This window comes from Apium graveolens, chromosome 3, assembly GCF_009905375.1.
Source record: "Apium graveolens cultivar Ventura chromosome 3, ASM990537v1, whole genome shotgun sequence".
Classification (NCBI taxonomy): Eukaryota; Viridiplantae; Streptophyta; class Magnoliopsida; order Apiales; family Apiaceae; genus Apium; species Apium graveolens.
Genome location: NC_133649.1, coordinates 26,167,935 through 26,181,757, shown reverse-complemented (window position 1 = coordinate 26,181,757; position 13,823 = coordinate 26,167,935). Strand labels below are relative to the sequence as shown.

General features: G+C 38.9%; 1 non-coding gene across 1 annotated transcript; it reads left to right on the top strand.

The window, feature by feature from the left end:
* Nucleotides 1–13,183: 13,183 nt before the first annotated feature.
* LOC141716243 (small nucleolar RNA R71) lies at nucleotides 13,184–13,290 on the top strand. The gene has a single exon (XR_012572960.1). It is a non-coding gene; the product is annotated as a small nucleolar RNA R71 (small nucleolar RNA).
* The last annotated feature ends 533 nt before the right edge of the window (nucleotides 13,291–13,823 follow it).

The window sequence follows — 13,823 nt, the reverse complement described above, 5'->3', positions numbered from 1 at the left end:
TACTAATTATCCAGAGAGTGATTGCCATGTATATAAGTCATATATCCTATTGGTGATTATTCAAGGATAATTATGAAAATATTTAAGTGCTAGTATCTAACTCATAGATATTTAGTATTTATTTATTTAATATTTATTTTGGGTAGTTTGGATTATGGAAATTGAAGCAATTCAATGATTTTATTTGCTCCATAATTCAAACTAACTTAAAATAAATAAGCAGCATGATTGATTATAGCTAAAATTTGTCAACAATTGATATCTAGTATATTGATTGTAACTTATGTGTTATTAATTAATTATGAGATTTTGGTTTTAGTGAATTTAGCAATGCTTATATCTCAAGAATTCACTGAAATCAGAATATGATTGTAGCATGATTAGTTGTGTGATTTCTTGACTTATATCAGTTAATGATATTTAGCTAAGAGTTTAACTATGAACTAATTATGGAGTATTAGTATTTGTGACATTACTTAGAACTCCTCTAAGTAATCAATGTTTATCCTCAGTCACTTATACTAATATAAAAAGTGTAAAAATATCTCTAGAAGTACAACTATGGTCAATGAAGATTTTGCTTTATTAGAAGTAACCATATGTTGTTCACCTAGAATAATTTTTATACTTATTTGCAAATTCCTAAACAGTTTGATAATAGATGCAATACTCAATGGATCAAAGTATATGGAACATAGAATATTTTTCTTAAAATTGCAAACAAGTCAATATTGGTTAATGTTGCTTTATTTATCGAACCAATATTGTTTGAGACACTACAGTTGTTAGGAGTTAACAATTGTATGATATATGAAATTGAATGCTAATATCTTTTTGATAGATAATTGGTATTTAATTCATTAATATCTTATTTTAATATTTAAAATAGGATGCAACATAATTATTGGTATCTAAAGAACTTGACAAGTATCAGTCAATGATATATTGTTAATATTTTGTTGCAGATAATTGTGAGATTTTAAGTTCTAGTGAATTTATATGAGTTGCTATATCTGAAAGTTTCACTATAATTTAAAATCAGCAGCATAGTCATTCTTGTTAAGATTGTTTATCAATACACAATGTTGTTGATAATCATTTTATAAAGATAGATTATGGGGCTTTTGACATGAATGAGAATTGCTTAGACTTTACCCTAAGTGATCAATGCTTTTACAAAAACTCATTCATGTTGAAAGACAAAATCTTTCTTTTTCTTCTTAATACTGCTAAGTCATCAGTCTGTGTCTTATAAAATCATTTATCTTTTTAGGCATAAAAACAGACTTGTGCACTCGAACAGTTTTAGGAGAATATCAAACTTCTTCCTACGTTGGTGATTGCTTATTTCATTAAAATCTTGTGAAATCACTATTATACATCATTTCTCTCAAAAGATTAAATGCATAATTTTCATTCATTATAGATCTTAAGTGCATTTTATCTCTATAGTGCCATATGTTCTGTGAAACAGGTTCAGCCTCCAATGGTCTTATTTTATTGATAGTCATGATGTTGAAAACCCAACTTATATCCCAGACTGAAAAGACAAACACAGAAATAGAACCAACCAACACTCTCTTACCCCTAAAATGATGTATGAATGAGCGTGAGGGAGTAAGTGCCTTAGTGCACCACATAAGGAAGGTTCTGATGTCAACCCAACAGCTCTATCTCCTATAAAGATGAGTAGCATTTAAACCAAGACAACTGCTAGCCCCCATACATCTTCTCAAAAAGATGTAATGGCTGAAAAGGCACAAAACAGTTACTGGATTCATCATCTCAACATGGTGCATCTATTGAAATTTGCCTGTCGGCCAGGGTATCCGATGTAGCGTCACCACCTCAAATATAAACAATTCTTGATGCACAAGGAAAGGTTACACACAAAAAGATTGAGTTGACGGAAACAAGAGTTTCAACCATTTTATGGTTAGATTCAATTGTTTAAGGTTCTTTAACGGACCAATTGCCTTTACAGGTGTTAGGAGAGGATACTGATCCAATAGCCATATGTCAGTGGTCAGTGTCTACCTCCCCAGGACTAATAAACCTGGATGTATCTGCGGATAGTGGATCTGACATAGGTGCAGATCGGCAACTTGTTGACAATGATTCAGATATTACCTGATGAGTCATAAGGAAATGTTTTCACAAACATTAGAAGGAAACTTTGATATTTATGCTAAATTCTTTGGATCATTGTTTACCTTCACAGAGTTCAAATCTGGAACCCTAAAAGGGAAATTAGCAACTTGTAGATTATGACTCAGATTCATCTGACGAGTCTAACGAGGATGGGGATTTGCAAACTCCCATTGCACCACCTGTGACCTCCTTAAGGATGACTAAGGTGATTTTCCTTGCAGGTACCGCTGGATTTTGGAGCTATGAGAGGAATGATACACTTGTGAGAATGAGTGTAAACACAAGTGGAGAGAAGAGTGAAACACTTGTGAGGTACACGAAATAGAATCACACACTCACAGTAAGGAAGAAAGACAGAAACACCATATCTCATTCCCTATCGCTAAACATGGTTCTTGATACTTCGTGTCTCGATTCTGTTTATGATTGGAACTTAATTCTTAGGAACCTAACATTTACAGATTGGATTAGAATACTTCGGGACCTTTGGGAGCTCACAATTGGTAACACTTGGTGATCTCACATTTGGGAGGCATAAGGAGTTGGGAAGATTGGTGAACATGATGATCAACAGTGAAGTCATTCTTGCAGCATTTAAAGGGACATGGTTGATCAGACTATAACTTGTTATTTCCTTTCCAACCAAGTAAAATATGAGAACTCCTTCAGACAACAGCATACATTCCTTCTCTAAGGGGGAGATAAAAGCTTATATAATAGTTTGGAGGATTCCTCAACTAAGGGGGAGAAATAGGAGGAAAAAGGTAAAGCACATGTACACTACACCACCACACCATTGTTGTTTGTAACTACAGATCCTATTGTACGGGAGAGGTGGTAAATATAAGGTGATTTCCTAGTGATCAGAAGAAGTGGTTTGGTTCATCACTGTTCTTCATAAGGGGAGAAGCTGTTTTCCAAAAGGGGAGTACCATTAGTTCTTATCTGCAGATCCTATTGTACGGGAGAGGTGGTAGAAGAAGGTGATCTCCTTTAAGCAGTTGATTCTCATAGGGGGAGAAGCAAGAGAGATATGCGCTTCTCAACAGGAAATGTGTTTGTACAAAAGAAACTGCTGATGATTACTTCAAGACTGAGAAGTATTATCTGGCAGAGAGTTGAAGAACCAAAGAAATGAAGATGAAACTACTTGAAGATCAGTTCAGTGCTGAAGGAACAAGCATCTTTCATTTCAGTTACTTAAGAAATCTGGAAATGCGGTATTTGATCCAGAAAACTAGTAGCATTATTTACAAGTCCTGGTATATTACTTTTTCTAGTTGTTAGTTGAGTTATCCTCTCTATTTAATTTGTTTGTTAAGTTTAACAATCAAATTGGGGGGGATTGTTGGTGAGACGGCGTAGCTGTATGAACAGTTACGTGATAACTCAACACAATAACAACACTAGAACAGGACATGTTAATAATACTACGTCTACACAAGGAATCCAGAAGAAGAATGATCAGACACATACAAGAATCCGAATACAGTATTACAAGTGCAAGTCTATTTAAAGTCATAGAAAGAAGATCATTCAGTGATCAGGCCTCTGTGAAGAATAAACAATCAGAGGACTTGTTGTTTTAATAGAGTTGAAGATTCAAGTATAGAAATCAAGTTATTCCAGTAGAAAACAATCTATAGAACTCAAGTCAGAATTCATTAGCAAGGAATAATTAGAAAGGATAAGGATATTCAATTCAGGGCTAGTCGTTTGTGAACCAGACCAGTGCACTAAGGTCAGCATTCCAGGATTGATCATTCAAGTCTACAAAAAAAGTGGTAAGTGAATTCAAGATCAAGTTCAAAAGGGATTCAAGTCAACATTCCAGGAGTTGTTGGTCAAGCAAATAGCATGTATAAAGATTTGGCTAAGTAAAGAGCACTCTAGGAGTAGAAATCGACTTATGGAATTCAAGAAAATCTACTAGTAGATTCTAAGGAGTTAGTAGTCGAATGGAGTGCATTGTAGAAAATTTTCTAAGGCAAGAACAAGCCAAAATCAACTTCTAGATTCTACCAGTCGATTTTGAGCTTTAGAAATCGACTAGTGTGAAGCTGCTTGAAGAATCTAAGTCAAAAACACTCTTAAGGATACAATTCGACTTCTAGCATTTCAATTCAAGGAGAAATCGACTTCTAGATTCTACTAGTCGATTTTGAGCTTTAGAAAATTGACTAGTAGGTACTTGTGTTTAATTCTAAGGCAAGTCTCACTCTCTAGGCTTGAATTCGACTTCTACACAAGGTTATATCGACTACTACAATCGACTACTATGGACTTGGGTTATTTTGAAGAACAAAAAATTAGAATGGTTGGACCAGAAGAAGCCACGTATTCAATTTGGTTTTAAGTCTACAATAAAACAGAAATCTCAGCATTTATTTAAGAGAGATTTCTTCACCAGCAAACTGAGAAGCTTTTATGGAGAGCATTACAGAGCATTCAAGTTCATATTAATTGCTTTGTAACTGTGTTGTTATGCTGTTGAAATTTATGTAGAAGCTAATCAATTGATTAGATTGTAGCAACATTAAGGTTTATATCAATCGAAATATATTCCTTGAATTGTGTTGTGTTTTTACTATCCAGCATAAACTAAGAACTTGTTTTGAATCGGAATTAATTGGTGGTATCGTATTCAACCCCCCCTTCTACGATACCTTTGGACCTAACAAGCCCATAATCGGACTCATCATCAACGTGGGTTCCGATGAAAACATGATATAACAAATGTAGCCTTTATACGAATAAATAAAACCAAGTACAAACAAGAGTATAGGTTCATCAAAACAATAAACAAGCATCCAAGTTACAACTCAAAACAAAGATTCACAAGAATAAACTAGATCATCTTCGCCTTTGTTGAATTGTGCTAAAGGTCTGTTGCCGTCTTCTCCTTGTACTCTGGTCCGTCTCTGACTTGATATCTATTAAAAACGACCTAATATGAATATATATAGTGGCCCTCAACAATCTGGAAGCCTTCCCTTTTAGAATTGTAGTAGAAACAGGATTCTGAAATTCGGCCTCGGCGCGACCGCGCGCTATCACAGCGCGGGCGCGCTGCATTTCTGGAACCCCGGCGAGGTCGCGCGCTATCATAGCTCGGGCGCGTTGTCCTTCTGGTAAAAACTCATATTTCTTCTTAAATCTTGCTGCTTCGAGCCTGCTTTTCACGAGCTTTTATTCCAACACCACCTGGACACCAAATTAGCACCAAAACAATGCTAATTCACCTGATTACCTGAATAGTGCCTGAAATGCAAAAATACTAGAAAACACATTAACACTTAACAACTTGAGTATAAATGCATCAATTCAAAGCTTATTAGAGCATAATAAAGTGTCATAAATGTCACTCAACATACCCCCACACTTGAATCGATGCTTGTTCTCAAGCATAAACAGACTCAAAAAATGAGAAACAAAAATACATGAATGCAACTATATGAATGCAACGATCCCCAATAGAATAACTCAACCAACCAACAAGCAACATATCAACAAATGCAGTTATCCGCATAAAGATCAACCAAATCATACAAATTAACTTACAAACTAGAGACGTGCGTGTGTGAAGATGCTTACATATATACTATCGCAACCAGATCAATAATCATGACTCACTACTCATCAAGGCAATCGCAAGGTTATAAATAAAATAAAAAGCTAGACTCAAAATAACTTATAACACTTCAATTCTTATATTGGAGTTTTATACGGATTCATGCTTTTATTCACAACAAAACAACACAAGTATGCTTATTTGATTGTGCAATGAGTGAGGTCCATAAAAGACTTATACAATAGCACCCATGTAGCGAGCGTTAGGTTAGCGGATCCCAGACCATAAAACCCTTAGGTCACTAGGCACAAAGTCCCCTAAGAACTTAATAACTCGAGTACTAAAGAGCCCACTCGTGATCAATTATACATAACAATTATTCTTTTTTTTCTTTTTTTTTCTTTTTTCTTTTTTCTTTTTTTCACAATTTTTGAATGAGTGTGTTTCACTCCATCTCATTCAACCCTAGACTACTCATAAAAATATGAGCCGACTACTAGCCATTTGACACCTAGCCACACTACTAGAAATAAAATCCAATTTCTCCAATTTTTAAATATCCATGTCTTTTATTATTAAGAGAATACCCTAAATTCTAAATATAAACAAGCGATTAAACTTCGACAAACAAATAAACCATGATCATGATCTAGCACTCTAGCAACCTATAAGACTTAGTGAAATACAATTGTCTCTAGCATGCAAATCAATCCAATAAGACTCAACATCACTAAATACGACATCACTACACTAGCATTAATATCACAAGTCAATCGGAAAAATTATCTAAGGGATCATGTTATAATGCAAATGCATGAAACTACATGATAATTTATCATAAAATTACCAAAAAAAAACTACATGGCAAAATATACAAACTATATGAACTAAACTATCATGAACATGCAAACTATATGAGACTCACATAAACATATTCCTTCAACTATAACCCCAAACTTAAAATATTCACTGTCCTCAGTGAAGGTAATAGTAAGGAATCAGGCATACCTACTATGAATCAGAATCTTCACCCTCAAGGGGTGGAGTGTCAGGTATGTCAGGAGGCAGATACACAGAGTCCTCACCAAATACTGGCCACTAAATGTCAACTCCAGTGGCTCTAAATGCAGTCCCAAGTGCCTGGGTGAGATCCTGTGCAAAACGACTATGGATGTCGTGCATCGCATCCATCCTCCTCACAAGACGCCTATACTGCGTCAAACTCAAACCAGTTCCTATGTTCGCTCCTGCTGCCTTCTGCTGCTGCTGCTGCGATGGTCCTCTTTCATCTCCTAACTGAGATCTCCATGCAGTCCTGCTCGCCTGACCAGCAGCTGGCCTCCCACCAGGTAGGTGGTCAAAAGAATACCCAAGCCCCTTCAGATCGGGCTTGCCTCCATCCCATTCCTGCATCGTAGCTAAAGTAGTGCTATCGATTGGAGCACTCGGAATCTGTAACTGCTCATGTGCGGGCCAATGCACACCAACTGCCATGCACAATTTTGTCATCACTGACGCATACAGAATAGACCCCGTAGTGCTCCCCCTCAAGAACCTCAGAATCCCCTGATATATCACCATCCCCAAATCTACATAATCACCCTGCAGAATGCCCCATAGAAGACATGCACGCTCCACAGTAACCTCATGCATATGCGAAGATGGCATGATATTAGCACATATAAAAGCATTCCATGCATGGGAAAACCTGTTCATGCCGGACGCCGGGAACCTAGAATACTCGGCGACTGTACCCCTCTTGATCTTCCAATGTGTGTCGGGCCGGCACAGAGTAGCAACAATAAGATCTAGATCAAAAACCTCTGAAGTCTTATCGTTCCAGGTATCCTTCCCCACCTTCCTCGTGGGCTGCTCAATCACAGTCCTAATAGCCTCTGCACTATACTCCACCATCCTCCCTCGCACCACAGTGAAGCCATTCTTCTCAGCCTTGGTGTTTGCATAGAACTCGCGAACCACACTCATAGGCACAGCAGCTGGTGCCTCACAAAAAGGAACCCATCCCATCTCCAAGATCATCTCTAAAAGCTTACCATCATTCCCAGATGGCAGGAAACCTCTCTCTTTAGTAATAGGCTTCGTGAGAAGCCTAGTGTACTCCTCCTCAGCCTCGGGAGTAGAAAATCTGGGCCTCACACCACTCGCAGTTGAAGAACCGGTGGTGCTGCTTCCAACTTGTGTTCTTTGTCTCTTGGGTGCCATGAAAATTGATTAGAGAGAATAAGAGTTGTGTTTAAGAGAGAATTTATGTTTGAGAGTTTGTGATTTGGTGAAGAAGTTTGTGTATGGGGTATATGTATATATAGGTGGTGAAAAGATATGAAATAAAAATAGGATTTGATTATGAGAATAATGGGAGTAATGGGTTTGATTTGGAGAGGGAATTATGGGATGTGGGGGAGTAAAATTCGGTTGGAAATTGATTTTGGGACAAAATTCCCGTTCCCCCCTTAAACTGCCTTTTATTTTTTTCCAAAGTCGGGACACGGCGCGGCCGCACCGTCTCAGTGCCAAACCGGCACGACCGTGTACAGTAACAGCGCGGGGGCATGGTGTTTCCGTGTAAATGGTGCGACCGCGCGCTGTCCCAGCGCGGGCGCGCCAGGCTTCTGTAGCCAGACCTGAATTTTTTCATTTTTTGATTTTTTTGTGATTTTCTCTTTTCTTTTTGCTTCCTCTACTTACTAATGTACAATAAACTTGGGTTACCTCCCAAGAAGCACTTCTGTTACGTCGCTAGCTCGACGTAGAATCTTGAGATCAAGTGGACAATAAAATGGCACTAACCACCTCGTGGTTTTTCGTGTCACCATAATAATGCTTCAACCGTTGACCATTTACCTTGAATGCTTAGCCCAGATCATTCTCAAAAATTTCCACCGCTCCATATGGAAACACAGTTTTGATTATGAAGGGCTCTGACCATCTTGACTTCAACTTTCCAGGAAAAAGACGGAGATGAGAGTTGAATAAAAGAACTTGTTGCCCTGGCATAAATTTCTTGAGCACTAGACCCCTATCATGCCACCTCTTGACTTTCTCCTTATACATCTTGTTGTTCTCATAAGCTTGAAGTTGAAACTCATCAAGTTCATTTAACTGAAGCATCCTCTTCTTTCCAGCTGCATCCAAGTCCAGATTCAATTTCTTCAAAGCCCAATATGCTTTATGCTCGAGCTCCACAGGCAAATGATACCCCTTACCATAAACCAACTAAAACAACGACATTCCCAATAGAGTCTTATATGCTGTTCTATATGCCCAAACAGCTTCATCAAGCTTCAAAGACCAATCCTTCCTTGATGAACATACCACTTTCTCCAAAATGCACTTGATCTCTCTGTTAGATACCTCAGCTTGACCATTTGTCTGAGGATGATAAGTCGTAGCAATGCGATGATTCACATTATACCTTTTCATCATCGCAGTGAACTTGCGATTGTAAAAATGCGATCCCTCATAACTGATTATGACTCTTGGAGTTCCAAACCTTGTGAATATTTGTTTGTGAACAAAATTAAACACTACTTTCGCATCATTTTTTGGCAACGCCTTAACTTCAACCCATTTCGACATAATCAACTACTAACAAGATATACTGATTGTTACAAGAGGAGACAAATGGCCCCATGAAGTCAATTCCCCAAACATCGAAGACCTCAACCTCAAGAGGCACATTAAGAGGCATCTCATCCTTTTTAGACATATTACCCACATGTTGACATCGATCACATTTCAAAATGAACTAATGAGCATCTTTAAACAATGTTGGCCAAAAGAAATCTGCTTGAAGAACACGAGCTGCTGTCTTTTCTCCACCATAATGTCCTCCATAAGCCGTTGAGTGGCAATCTCGCAAGATCCCCCCCTTCCGTTTTGCTGTAAGGAATACATCTCCTGATGATTTGGTCAGCTCCTTGGCGAAAAAGAAATGGCTCATCCCACATATACCACTTCACCTCATGAAGAAACTTCTTCCTTTGAGCATAAGATAAGTCGGGAGGCATGATATTACTCACAAGGTAGTTCACAATGTCTGTAAACCAGGACTCTTCTTCCTGCACTCCAAATAGCTGCTCGTCGGGAAAAGACTCATATATCAATGTCTTGTCCAATGAAGTAGCATTAGGATTTTTTAAACGCGAGAGATGATCAACAACTTGATTTTCAGTTCTTTTTCTGTCCTTAATCTCTAGTTCAAATTCTTGGAGCAAAAGAACCCATCGACTCAATCTAGGTTTCGAGTCCTTCTTTGAGACGAGATATCGAATGGCGACGTGATCAGTGAAAACTGTCACCTTAGTCCCAAGTGGATAAGATCGAAATTTCTCAAAATTGTAGACAATAGCCAAAAGTTCTTTTTCCGTAGTAGTGTAATTCAGTTGAGCACCATTTAGAGTCTTACTAGCGTAGTAGACTACATAAAATATATTGTTCTTTCTCTGCCCAAGAACTGCTCCAACTGCATAGTCACTTGCATCACACATCATCTCAAAAGGCTCATTCCAATCAGGTGAAGTTATGACAGGTGTCGTGATTAAACTCTTCTTCAATGTCTCAAAAGCTGCATGGCCTCGTCATCGAATTTAAAAGGAACATCTTTCTCTAACAGACTGCACAAAGGCTTTGAAATTTTTGAGAAGTCCTTGATGAAACGCCTGTAGAAACCCGCATGACCAAGAAAACTTTGAATTCTCTTAACATAAATAGGTGGAGGAAGATTCTCAATGACCCGCACCTTGGCCTTGTCCACCTCTAGACCTTTATTAGAAACCTTGTGCTCGAGAATAATGCCTTGACTCACGATAAAATGACATTTCTCCCAATTGAGAACCATATTGGTCTCAACACACCTCTTGAGAACATGCCCCAGATTCTACAAGCATTCATCAAAAGAATTGCCAAAGACTAAGAAGTCGTCCATGAACACCTCCACATTCTGTCCAATCATATCAGAAAAGATGGCCATCATACATCTCTGAAATGTGGCTGGTGCACCACACAGACCAAAAGAAACTCATCTGAAGGCGAAAGTACCAAATGGACAAGTGAAGGTAGTCTTCTCCTGATCTTCCGGAGCGATACAAATCTGATTGTAACCTGAATAGCCATCCAGAAGACAGTAATACTTATGACCGGCCAACCTGTCAAGCATCTGATCAATGAAGGGCAATGGAAAATGGTCCTTCCTAGTGGCTTTGTTTAGCTTCCGATAGTCCATGTAGACTCTCCATCCCGTGACTGTCCTGATAGGGATAAGCTCATTCTTTTCATTTGCTACCATAGTAATTCCACCTTTCCTTGGCACATATTGAACCGGGCTTACCCATGAACTGTCAGAGATAGGATAGATGATCCCTGCATCTAGCCACTTCAGAATTTCCTTCTTCACTACTTCCTTCATGATATGCTTAAGTCTTCTTTGCTGCTCGACTGTAGGCTTGCTACCTTCCTCTAGCAGAATTTTATGCATACAGTAAGAAAGGCTGATCCCCTTGATATCTGCTATAGTCCATCCAATTGCCGACTTGAACTCTCTCAGAATCCTCAAAAGCTTTTCCTCATCACTACCTGAAAGGTCAGATGCAATAATAACAGGCATAGTATATGCATCACCTAAAAACGCATACCTCAAATGCTCAGGTAAAGGCTTAAGCTCAAGAGATGGAGCTTCCTCAATAGAAGGCTTGAGGCGTTTAGGAGCTTTGTTCAATTCTTCCATTCCAAGAGATTCAAAAGGCATATCAATCTTCCTTTTCCAGGGAGAAGCATTCATATATTGCAATTACTCCTCACCTTCATCATCTTCACTATCTGAATTCCCCAATAAGGCTTTTTCTAAGGCATCAGACCTTAGCAATTGATCAAGTTCCAATGTGACCACCGAATCGACCAACTCCACTTTTAAGCACTCCTCATTATCAATAGGAGATTTCATAGCATTGAACATATTAAAGGTAATATCCTGATCCAGTACTCGCATTGTAAGCTCACCCTTCTACACATCGATCAAGGTTTGGCCAGTTGCCAAGAAAGGTCTTCCCAAGATTATGGGAATCTTCTTATCCTCCTCGAAATCAAGAATTACAAAATCAGCAGGGAAGATGAGTTTATCAACCTTGACCAAGATATCCTCCACAATACCTCGCGGATATATAATAGAACGGTCGGCCAACTGCAAAGTCATATACGTCGGTTTAGGATCAGGTAGATCCAACTGCTTGAAGATTGACAAGGGCATCAGATTGATGCTAGCTCCCAAGTCACACAAGCATCTGTCAAAAGACACTTTTCCAATGGTACATGAAATAGTGAAGCTTTCTGGATCTTTAATCTTCGGAGGTAACCTCTGTTGCAGCACAACACTGCATTCATCCGTGAGAGCGACAGTCTCTAAATCATCTAGCTTTACCTTCCGAGATAGAATACCTTTCATAAACTTTGCATAACTAGGCATCTGCTCGAGAGCCTCAGCAAAATGTATGTTGATATGAAGTTTCTTGAACACCTCTGGAAACTTCTCAAATTGCTTGTCCAAACTTTTCTCCTCTGTATTACCCTCAGGCGGAGTGTGCTCAACAGTAGTCTTCCTTGGTTCCACTTCTTCATCCTGCTGCTTTGCTTCTTTCTCAGCCCCAGCTTCTTCAGTCAACTCTAGAGTTTGTTCGGGATTCGCAACCTTCCCAGACCTCAAAGTGATTGCCTTTACATGCTCCTTAGCTTCCTGTTTTCCTGGCACTTCAGTATCACTAGGAAATGTACCAGGTTGATGATTTAGCAAGGCATTGGCAATTTGCCCAATCTGATTTTCCAAGGTCTTGATAGAAACAGCTTGACTCTTGCACATAAGCTTCAACTCCTCTAATTCAGATTTTTCATTAGCTTGTTGCAGCTGGAGTTGTTATCTTGGTGCATACTGCGGTTGCTGAAAACCAGGGAGTTGTACTGCTTAGCTGGATACTGCTGATAAGGCTGTTGAACCGCATTCTGAGCGTTACTCTACTGAAATTAGGATGATTACAATTGTTAGGATGGTAGGTGGTTGGCACAGGTTGCTGCGATCGCTGGAAATTGCTCACGAACTGAGCTGATTCACTAGAAATTATGCACTGATCAGTCTCATAGGCACCAGCACAAAGCTCACAGACACTAGTGATTTGATTAACTCCATAATTAGCCAAAGTGTCCACCTTCATTGTCAAAGCCTTAAGTTGGACAGCGATAGCAGTTGCTGCGTCCAACTCCAGAATTCCTGCTACTTTTCCCTGAGTCAGTCTCTGGGAAGGATTCTGGTACTCATTAGCAGCCATCAGTTCAATAAGTTCATAAGCTTCATCATAGCTCTTAGCCCACAAGGCTCCTCCTGATGCTACATCAAGCATGGGCTTAGAAGTAGGACCCAATCCATTGTAGAAGTAGTTAATAATCATCCAATCAGGCATGCCATGGTGTGGGCACTTCCTTAGCATCTCCTTATATTGATCCCAAGCCTCATACAGAGATTCTCCAGTTTGTTGAGAAAATTGAGTAAGAGCATTCCTGATTGCTGCAGTCTTTGCCATGGGGAAGAATTTAGTGAGAAAATTTTGAGCAAGATCTTCCGAAGTGGTGATAGACCCTGCTGGTAGAGAATGTAACCAACACTTAGCTTTATCCCTCAGAGAGAATGGGAAGAGTCGTAGCTTTATAGCATCCTCAGTCACATCGTTGAATTTGAAAGTGTCGCAGATCTCGATGAAATCCCTGATGTGCATATTGGGGTCTTCAGTAGGAGAACCTCCAAACTGAACTGAGTTATGTATCATCTGGATCGTGCTTGACTTGATCTCAAAAGTGTTAGCCCTGATGGATGGTCTGATGATGCTAGACTGAATGTCATTAATCTTAGGCTTAGAATAGTCCATCAAAGCCTTTGGATTTTCTGCTTGATCACCCATAGCTACTACAATTTACTCTTCAACTTTCTCTTCTTCCTCTAACTTCTCTTTATCCTCAAAAACTTCCTTACGAACTACCACAAGTTCTTCCTCGGCTTTATCCAGTGTTCTCTTAGAGTACCTGAAACCAGACAAGGAACAAA